Raw genomic sequence first — 8495 nt, 5'->3', positions numbered from 1 at the left:
ATTATTATTATTATTATTATTATTATTATTATCACGGATGGTATTTGGACTGCAATCTCTGAAAAAGAGTCATTTATATTTTGCAAACTTAGGAGACTCTTTTATGGACTATCTTTTACATTATCTGAATAGCATGCTGTTTTTATGTAAACACAGACTAAAAGCCAGAAGAAATAGCATTAATTTTTTTGGTCAATAACAAAATCATTAAAGATCCACTTTTGTAATTCAAGGATAATATATCTGACAAGTTTCTTGGTTGCAAGCAACAGAACCTGACTCTTGCTAAATAAAAAAGGCATTGGAAGAATATCAGGGACCCATAAGATTAAGAAAAAAAGTGTGGGAGGACCAAGTTTGGAAAATGTCAGGCACCAAGGCATTTATGGAAGAGCCAATAAGCAGAAAGCACCTCTATTGTCTTCCCTATTGTATAAGACTCCCCTACCCTTGATCATATTGCTACTCTCAATAGGAGTTCTTGGAGATTATCATAATTGTGCAGAGAATCTAATTGGAGGTGAGATTTGCTGAAATCACACATACAGCGATATGGCTAGGCACCCCCCAAAAAAGTTGCTCTTAAAGTATTGAATTACTTCCACCTCATTTTGTTCAGACCCTTGACAGCACTTGGGATTATCCATATTGTTGAATCTCCCCCTACTACCCACACTGTATTGAAAGCCCTCTCCAGTCTTTAGGTTGCTCAATTTGTGGCTGCTATCACCAGTCAGTTAATTCCGAGAAGTTTAGAATCACCATGATGCATTGTCATAAATACAGCCTGTCCCCAATTCTCCTACCTGAATTGTGCTCAAAGCAAGTGCTTGCCTGTTTCAGCATAATTTTCTTTATATAACAAGAACAAGAGCATGAACAGCAACAAAAACTACTATCATTTGAGTGCTTTCCAGTATTATTTATTTTAAAGTGACTTCTAGTGTTATATGATGTGATTCTTTTAAAGCCCCACTACAGCATTGCAGCATGTAGGTATTATTATCTTGATTTTACATGTAGAAAATGGAGACTTAGTTGGGTTCAGTAGACAAGGAGCCCAAATCTGAATTAAGTTTTATCTGTGTCAAAAGCATGTCATTCAACTCCTTAAACCACTAAAACCTTAGTTACGTTACACAGCTTACAGCAATGAAATAGCTTGAGAAAGAAAAAGATGGTTGCAGCAGATAATTTGTTTCCTACGATTCTTCGGATAATGTCTATTTTTTAAAAAGCATGAGTAATACTAAATTTTCGAAGCCAAACAGCAGTTAACCAGGTAACTTCAGATGAATATATAGAAAGAAAATTGAACTCTCTTTAAAATAATGAACACAAAAGTGTTTGAAAGGTCAAGATGAATGTCTTCTCTGGGAGAATGTCTATTTTCTGCAGCATATTTGCTACTGTGACTTGTTTATTTTGAGCTATCCTAGAATGCTATATAACACAGCAACAGAGTTCATTTTAATTTCTTGAGGCCTCTCACTGGGGAAATCTCTGATGCATTCAAGGACTGTAGCACTAAAAGGTTCTTAGCTGATTTTATCATTTGATATAAATGGAATGACAGTGAAAACATTGATGTAATAGCATCTACCATTTCCCCGGCTCTTTACCTTGGACAAGTTGCATGTCTTTCTGATTGATTATTACATACTCATTTCAAGAAATTATAGAAAAGAGAGAGACACAGGATAAATGAGGATCAACTTTTTATGTGTCCTCCAAGACTACACAAGAAAATGTAATATTGTTTGTCTGGGGGGAGTGGGAGAGAATGAGAAGATTTCTCACAGTATGTATTTTTCTACCCATTGAATTTGTAATCATTTAATGGATGTTTTATTCATGCAAAATCACATGAAATTAAATGTTATGAAATATCAGTCTTTCTGGCTATAAGACACAACTATTTGAACTGAAAAGCTTAAATCCATTTTGAGCACTCTTTTGTCTTCTGCTTTGTGACCAAATGTTTTTTTTGTGTCAAACAAAGAGTTGCCTAGGGTTAAGTATGCTAGTATGATGGCAGAAACCTAATCTGCATATATGCTTACAATCCATGATCATTTAAATATTTTTTAAAAAAATTAACTGAATTTATTGGGGTGGCATTGCTTAATAAAATTATACAGGTTTCAGATGTACAATTGTATAATACATTATCTGTATATTGTATTGTGTGTTCACCATCCAAAGTCAAGTCTTCTTCCATCAGCATTTATCTGCCCTTTACCCTTTCCTGCTTCCCTCAACCCCTCCTTTCCTTCTGGTAATGAACATACTCTCTTGTTTGTTTTGCCTTTTTGCTTACTCCTTCACCCCTTCACCCAGCCCCTCAGTGCCTTCCCCTTTGACAGCTGTCAGTCTGTATCTATAAGTCTGTTTCTGTTTTGTTAGTTTATTTTCTTCATTAGATTCCACATATAAGTTAAATCATATGGTATTTGGAAACAGCTCAAGTGCCCATCAGTAGATGAGTGGATATAAAATCTGTGGTACATTTACACATGGAATAGTACTCAGTAATAAAAAAAAGAAGGAAACCTCACCTTTTGCGACAGTATTGATGAACCTGGAGAGTATTACACAAAATGAAATAAGCCAGTTAGCGAAAGAGACATAAAATGTTTGATTTAAACATTGCATCTTATAAACATGCAAAGTGTTTTACACATGGTAGATGTCATCAAATGTTTCTGGGTGTTGGAATAAATAAATAAACCCCAAAGTCTGTGTATCCAAGATATTTTCCACTTTTATCCTACTACTCCATATGTCTTTATTTTGTTAGTAAGACAGAAGAAAGGAGGTTCTGTGAATGTTCATTACAAGGCATAGAATGATAATAAAGCCTTGGTTAGATTCACATTATTAATCTATCCTTCATCATGTTCTCAAAGGAGAGTCGAAAAGAAACTAAATCTTTGAGAGGGCTCAACCTGAGCCAGGCACCATGATGGGCACTTTACATACATTATCTCACTTAATCTTCATAATGACACTAAGAAGTATAATCTTATTTGATGTAGGTGATAAAATTTAGGCTCATAAATGTTCAGTTTAACATGACTCAGATTTGGACAGCTAGTAAGTAGAAGAGCTGAAGTTTGATTTTATCTGGTTTCCTAGTTAGGTATGGTGATAAGGACTATGATCATTATTATTTATCCAGTTGTTGTTGCGTGTGTGTGTGTGTGTGTGTGTGTGTGTGTGTGTGTGTGTGTTTTTCCTCAGGGAGAATATGTTTCTCTTATTGATTTTTTTTTAGAGAAAGAAAGGATGGGAGAGAAAGAAACATCTATGTGAAAGAGAAACATGGATTGATGGCCTACAGTATGTGCCCCAACCAGGGATCTAACCTGCAACCTAGGTATGTTTTCTGACCAGAAATCAAACCTGCAACCTTTTGGTGTATGGGTCAATGTTCCAAACAACTGAGCCACACAGCCAGGACTAACCTGTTGTTTATGTGCGACATATCAGTTCTAATCTCCCAAATCCTTCAAAGTATGCATTATTATTTTCATTTCACAAGTGATCCAAAACTGAGGCTTAGAAACATAACATAACCTACGGTCACACAGCTAATATTTGGGATAGTGGATATATGAATCTAGATTTGCCTTTCTCCAAAATCTACTCTTTATCACATAAAGCAACAGTATACCTCTAAATATTGCTATATGGCACCTGATATTGGTAAAAAGCCTATCCAAACTCTAATCTTATTCCCCCAATGCAACACACACACACACACACATCACATACATACACACGTACACATAAACACACAGATAGAAAAATAGTAGACATTATAAAGAAAATGAAGCTATAGTCTGATATAGAGTAAAAACAAATATCATACTGGCTGTTGAACAATTAAATATAGAAAAGCCTTTTACATCTTCACTTTAATATCTTTCCCTTTAAAAGTTATCTTTATGTCTATAAGAAAGAAAAAAATGGCATAAAATGTTTACTCTGTTTTGCATCATTTAGTTACACAAAGTATTGTGGTTTGAGAGAAATCATGTAAAATATTAGTATAACTAGTTCTATACTTAAAATTAAAATATGAAATTTTTACTATATTGTGCATTGAGAGTAAATGACTAAAGGAAAAAATATACATAAAAAGAACTAGCTCAGAAATAGGAAAAGCAGTTGCCAGCAAAATGCACTTTCTTAATTGAGATCAATGACTCTTGATTAGATAAGATGTAATTAAGGGAAATAGGCTTGTGCATAACTCATTTCCTAAATATTGATATTCCATAAGAATGATCTATTTTGTATTCAAATACAAGCAATTATGTCAGTGTAAATAAAAATCAAATTTCTTGATATTTTTCATTAATAGATCAGAGGAGTTACTTGGAATTACAAAATAAAAATAAACAAAATTATAATCTTTGAAAAAATATATATATACACACACATACATACATACAGTAACACCTCACCAAACTAGAAATCTCACTTATGCAAAATACAGTCAGGAACTAATAATTAAGCAAAAGAACCTAGAAATGGCCAGAAAAGGGGTTGGGATGTCCAATAATATTGATAAAATTTACAGTTTATCTTGTTTAGATTCAGCACCTTTTTATCTTATTTTAACTGCAATAGTAATACACCTGGATTGTAATGTTTCTAAATCCATCCTATATTAAAGGCAGTAAATTAGAAGGGAGATAAGTTTCTAAAGGTTGAGCTGTTGACTAAAATACATAGTGATAGTTGGCAGACAACAGAATGTAGGAAAACTATTAAAACATATCACAAAGCTATCTAGGGCAAATAAGCCTATGTATGTATAAATAACTCAGAAGAGCCCAAATTATATTGCAATGAAGTATAATAATGCATTCAGAGTCAGTTTCCTAAGACTGTGGGAAATGGTTAACTTTCATTCATATTTTTCATTTTATGGAGGCAGGGAAGAGTACAATCTGCTTGAAAAATATATATACAGTAAATGATTAAAATCAAGTTTTTGAGCTTATAGCAATAAATGCTCAGCTATTCTGGAAACCACATGATTAAGATTAACTGAGGCTCAGACACTATGAAATACTGGAACTCACTGATGAACCCATACTTATATTAAACTAGTCCCATTTAATATTAGAAGAATGTGTTTTTCATAGTCACTAAAGAATTGATAAATCACAAAGAAATTGGATTAGGATTAGGTGGTGTTTGTGAAATATTATTTAATAACAAAAGATGACACTTTGCAGTAGTCACTGTACAGCTTATGACTTTGTCTTGTAGCCAAAGGAATGGTTTGGCAGAGAATTTGGATTTGAAAAAAACAAATAGGAACAAACAAACTAAGAACACTTTCATTCAGGTCCTACAAATTGCAACTCTGACTATTGCGCATTAATCAGGAATTATTCAGCTCCTTTGACATTTCTCACAGATGCTCTTGAAGTCATTCTTTTGCTCTAGAGATAAATCCACCCAGGACTGCTGGCCCCTGGGCTTCACTGGCTGGCTCTGGGCTCATCCAATCGCCTTGTTGTTTTCTGAAACATTATACTCTCCTTGGCTTTCCATCCAATAATTGGGGATTTGTCATGATTTGTGCACTTGAGAAACCACTGTTCTTTTTATCTGTTTCAAAAGGGATATGTTTTGTTCTGTAGTCAAATTATGCTTTGAAAGTTCAGAAGGGGGAAGAGGGCAAAATCTCTGAGAAGAACAGTGTGGCTGTGACTGTGAATCAAGTTATAAATTGCAAGAATGGTTTAAATAAAAGCAACAATAAACATGCATAAGTTTCTGTAGGGTAGCTATGTGTAGCCATGAATCAAAGTGATCTTTTCTGAGAGATGAAATGAAAATGTTGGGAAGGGCAAAATGAGAAAAAAAAGAGCAGAAATATGTGGCCATCATGACACGAGGCCTCAGCTTGTATTATACTGTGGGGTGTGGAATGTAGATGTGATATTTTCTCAATTTTGAATCAAAGAATAGATAATATATTGCATTGATTGTGCTGTCAGTACCCAGAAATCAAGAATAATTACTGTTTTTCTTATCAGTTTTGTAGAGGTATAATTGATATAAAAGAATAATGCATATTTAATGTGTACAATTGATAAGTTTGGACATATGCAAGCACCACTGATACTATCACCACAATCAAGATAAAAAACATATGTAACACCTCATAGAATTTTCTTGTGTCCCCTGTGGCTTTGTTTTATTGTAGTAAGAACACTTAACATGAGATTTGAACAACAGAAGATTTGAACAACACTGTAAGTCAAATGGGCCTTACAAATATATACAGAATATTCCATCCAACAGCAACAGAATGCACATTTTTCTCAAGCACACATGCAACATTCTTTATGATAGATTATACGTTAGGCACAAAATAAGTCTTAACAAATATAAAAATATTTAAATTATATCACCTATAATTCCAGACCACATTGGTATGAAACTGAAAATCAATAATAGAAAGAAAACTGGAAAGCTCCCATACACATAGAATCAAACAACATACTCCTGAACAACCAATAGGTCAAAAATAAATAAAAAGAGAAATTAAAAAATATATCTTGAGACAAATTAAAATGGAAATATGGCATACCAAATCTTATGGAATGGATCACAAGCAGTTATAAGGGAAAAGTTTATAGCTGTAAGTACCTACATAAAGAAAAAAAGAAAGTATTAAATAAGCAACCTAAATTTATACCTCAAAGAACTAGAGAAGAACAAACTAAGCCCAAAGTTAACAAAAGAAAGTCCATAATAAAAAAATAAATGAAAAAGAGAATTAAAAAAAACAATGACAGAATTTTAGCTAGATTAACCAATCAAAAAAACAAAAGAACTCAAATAAATAAAACTATAAATGAAAGAGGAAACATTAAAATTGATACCACAGTAACGTAGAGGATCATAGGAGACTACCATGAACAATTATATGCCAACAAATTAGACAACCCAGAAGAAATGGATAAATTCCTAGAAACATATAATTTACCAAGACTGAATCATGAGAAGTAGAAAATCTGAACAGATTAATAATGAGTAAGGAGATAGAATCAGTAATCAATCCCTCCTCCCAAACAATAACAACAAAAATCCCGAACCAGATGGTTTCACTGGTGAAGGGGACCAAACATTTAAAGAATAATTAATACCAATCTTTCTCAATCTCTTCCCAAAAAATAGAAGAGAAGAGAACACTGGCAAATTATATAAGGAATTCATACAACCCAATAGCAAACAAAAAACCCAATCTGATTAAAAATGGGCAAAGGACCTGAATAGATATTTTTCCAAAGCAGACATACAAATGGCCAACAGGTACATGAAAAGATGCTCAACATCACTAATCATCAGGGAAATGCAAAGCAAAACCACAATGAGATATTATCTCACACCTTTTAGGATGGCTATCATCAACAAGACAAGAGATAACAAGTGTTGGAAAAAATGTAGAGAACAGAGAATCATTGTGCAGTGTTGGTGGGGATGTAAGTTCATATAGCCACAATGGAAAACAGTATGGAGATTTCTTAAATATTGAAAATACAACCACCATATGACCCTGTAGTCTCACCTCTCTCTCTCTCTCTCTCTCTCTCTCTCTCTCTCTCTCTCTTTCTCTCTCTAAATATATTGAAATCACCATCTCTAAGTAGTACATACACCGCCCCCATTCATAGCAGCATTATTCACAATAGCTAAGACAGAAACAACCTGTCAGTCAACAGATGAACGGATGAAGAAACTGTGGTATATTATTAAATAAAATATTCAACCTTAAAAAGTTTATCTTTATTGTTGAAAGTAATACAGATTTATCCCTTTTCCCCCCATTGACTCCTTCTAGCCCACCCCCTACCCCCACCCAGGCTTTTGCCACACTATTGTCTATTTCTTCCCACCCACCCACCTACCTCTGCCTTTCTTCTGAGATTTATCAGTCTGTTCCATGCTTCTATATCTCTGGATCTATTTTGTTCATCAGTTTATTTTGTTCTTTACATTCCACATATGAGTGAGACCATGTAATACTTGTACTTCTCTGACTGGCTTATATTGCTTAGCATAATATTCTCCAGGTTCCTCCACACTGTCTAAAAAGGGTAAGATATCCTTCTTTTTTACTGCTGCATAGTATTCCATGGTGTAAATCTATCACAGCGTTTTTATCCACTCATACACTGATGGGCAATGGGGCTGTTTTCAGATCTTAGGTACCCAGCAATTGATGGCATTTTAATACACTAATAATGAATTCTCAGAAAGAGAAACTAAAAAAAAATCCCATTTACTATTGCAACAAAAAATTATGATACTTAGGAATAAACATAACCGAGGAGGTAAAAGACTTGTACTCAGAAAACTACAGGATGTTGAAAAAAGAGAAGATATAAATGAGTGGAAGAATATATTGTGTTCATGGATTAGTAGAATTCACATCATTAAAATGTCCATACTATCTAAAATAA

Source organism: Myotis brandtii, unplaced genomic scaffold (assembly GCF_000412655.1).
Source record: "Myotis brandtii unplaced genomic scaffold, ASM41265v1 scaffold526, whole genome shotgun sequence".
Taxonomy (NCBI): domain Eukaryota; kingdom Metazoa; phylum Chordata; class Mammalia; order Chiroptera; family Vespertilionidae; genus Myotis; species Myotis brandtii.
The sequence above is the reverse complement of the archived record's forward strand: the minus strand, read 5'-3'. Positions refer to the sequence as shown.